Source organism: Ascidia mentula, chromosome 1 (assembly GCF_947561715.1).
Source record: "Ascidia mentula chromosome 1, kaAscMent1.1, whole genome shotgun sequence".
Taxonomy (NCBI): Eukaryota; Metazoa; Chordata; class Ascidiacea; order Phlebobranchia; family Ascidiidae; genus Ascidia; species Ascidia mentula.
Window position 1 is genome coordinate 20,934,766 of NC_138566.1, and position 2,500 is coordinate 20,937,265.

General features: G+C 56.8%; 1 non-coding gene across 1 annotated transcript in view; it reads left to right on the forward strand.

Annotated features, from left to right (window-relative positions):
• The first annotated feature begins 1,014 nt into the window (after nucleotides 1–1,014).
• The window catches only part of LOC145887892 (small subunit ribosomal RNA), a 1,824-nt gene continuing 338 nt past the window's right edge, over nucleotides 1,015–2,500 (forward strand). Inside the window, exon 1 of the ribosomal RNA XR_014399371.1 lies at nucleotides 1,015–2,500. This exon is cut by the window's right edge and continues 338 nt beyond it. This is a non-coding gene — a ribosomal RNA (small subunit ribosomal RNA).

A 2,500-nucleotide genomic window follows, 5' to 3' on the forward strand; every position in this document is an offset into this window, starting at 1 on the left:
TACAGGGCCAGCGAAATGGCCGGGCAAAAAAACGACAGAGTCCCAATTTCTTTCAAAGTGCCAAACAACGGTCGTTGGCTGATGGCCTGTGGCTGCAGGCCTGCCACACGCATTCGCAGCGCGCGCGCACCTTGTTTCAAACATCGAGTACACGAATCCGCGCGGCCGGCCGGCGAGCCCACAACCTAGGCCGCGCGAATGTACAGGGTCACTCTACTGGCCGCCCAAATGTACAGGGCCAGCGAAATGGCCGGGCAAAAAAACGACAGAGTCCCAATTTTTTACAAAGTGCCAATCAACGGTCGTTGGCTGATGGCCTGTTGCTGAAGGCCTGTCACACGCATTCGCAGTACGCGCGGGCCTCGTTTCAAACATCGGACGCGCGAAAACGCGCGGCCGCCCGGCGAGGCCTGGACCCTGGACGCGCGAACGTACAGGGACACGCCAATGAGGAAAAACGACGGATTTTCTCTGAAGAGTTGTGTGTCGTTGGCGTGTTGGCGTCGCACACCCGCGGCTCGCACTCGCCCAAGGTGGCCGCCTTGTAAACCAGCGCGCGCGGACGGACAGACAAACAAACAAACCTGCAGGAGACCCGAGCGAGTTTCGTGCGTCACGAGGAAGTGGGTGTCTCGCGGTGGACGCAGAACCGTTCCAGCCCTACTATGTGGGGCAACCCACACTGGATGGGTGAAACGCGCTCGCGTGCGTTTTCTACCGCCTGTAGGCGCGCGGCTCGCTGAGCAGATGTGCTGCTGCTCGTACGACGCCGGTCGCTTTCACGGGGTGTCCCATCGCAAGCGTTCGGTACAGTTGCCAGCCTCGCCGGTGAGCATACGCCGACCCGCTCTCGTTTTCGACTGCGGTCGGCGCTGCCGGCGTCGGTGACGGTTTTCCGAGTTCGCGCGGCGAACCAAGCAAAGAGTGTCGGTCGGTGGGTCGCGTCCTCGCGGGCGTCGGACCCGGTGCGTGAAAAGGCGGCGGCCTCGTGCCGCCCAGCCCAGCTCTCGTAGCTACCTGGTTGATCCTGCCAGTAGTCATATGCTTGTCTCAAAGATTAAGCCATGCAAGTCTAAGTACGCGCTCTCGTACAGTGAAACTGCGAATGGCTCATTAAATCAGTTATGGTTCATTTGATCGTACATCGTACGTGGATACCTGTACAAAATCTAGAGCTAATACATGCGGCAGGCGCCTGCCTCGCGGCGGGCGTGCATTTATCAGTCCAAAAACCGACCGGGCCGGCCTCGCGTCGCGCCCGACACGTGTTGGTGACTCTGGATAACTCAGCGGATCGCACGGTCTCGCACCGGCGACGGATCATTCAAGTGTCTGCCCTATCAACTTTCGTCGGTAGGGTATCGGCCTACCGAGGTTCTTACGGGTGACGGGGAATCAGGGTTCGATTCCGGAGAGGGAGCCTGAGAAACGGCTACCACATCCAAGGAAGGCAGCAGGCGCGCAAATTACCCATTCCCGACGCGGGGAGGTAGTGACGAAAAATAACAATACAGGACTCTAAACGAGGCCCTGTAATTGGAATGAGCACACTTTAAAACCTTTAACGAGTATCCATTGGAGGGCAAGTCTGGTGCCAGCAGCCGCGGTAATTCCAGCTCCAAAAGTGTATATTTAAGTTGTTGCGGTTAAAAAGCTCGTAGTTGGACGTTGGGCGCAGGCGGCCGGTCCGTCGCAAGGCGTGCACTGGCCGCACCTGGCCCTCTCCCCCGGCGCTCCGCCGGTGCCCTTGACTGAGTGTCGGCGGCGGCCGGGACGTTTACTTTGAAAAAATTAGAGTGTTCAAAGCAGGCGGCTCGCCTGAATAATGGTGCATGGAATAATGGAATAGGACCTCGGTTCTATTTTGTTGGTTTTCGGAGCGCGAGGTAATGATTAAGAGGGACGGACGGGGGCATTCGTACTGTGCCGTTAGAGGTGAAATTCTTGGATCGGCGCAAGACGAACGACTGCGAAAGCATTTGCCAAGAATGTTTTCTTTAATCAAGAGCGAAAGTCAGAGGTTCGAAGACGATCAGATACCGTCCTAGTTCTGACTATAAACGATGCCAACCAGCGATCGGGGGGCGTTAGTTTGACGACCTCCCCGGCAGCTTGCGGGAAACCAAAGTCTTTGGGTTCCGGGGGAAGTATGGTTGCAAAGCTGAAACTTAAAGGAATTGACGGAAGGGCACCACCAGGCGTGGAGCCTGCGGCTTAATTTGACTCAACACGGGGAATCTCACCCGGCCCGGACACAGTGAGGATTGACAGATTGAGAGCTCTTTCTTGATTCTGTGGGTGGTGGTGCATGGCCGTTCTTAGTTGGTGGAGCGATTTGTCTGGTTAATTCCGATAACGAACGAGACTCTGGCTTGCTAACTAGTTACGCGACCCGATCGGTCGGCGTTTAACTTCTTAGAGGGACTAGTGGCGTTTAGCCACACGAGATTGAGCAATAACAGGTCTGTGATGCCCTTAGATGTTCGGGGCCGCACGCGCG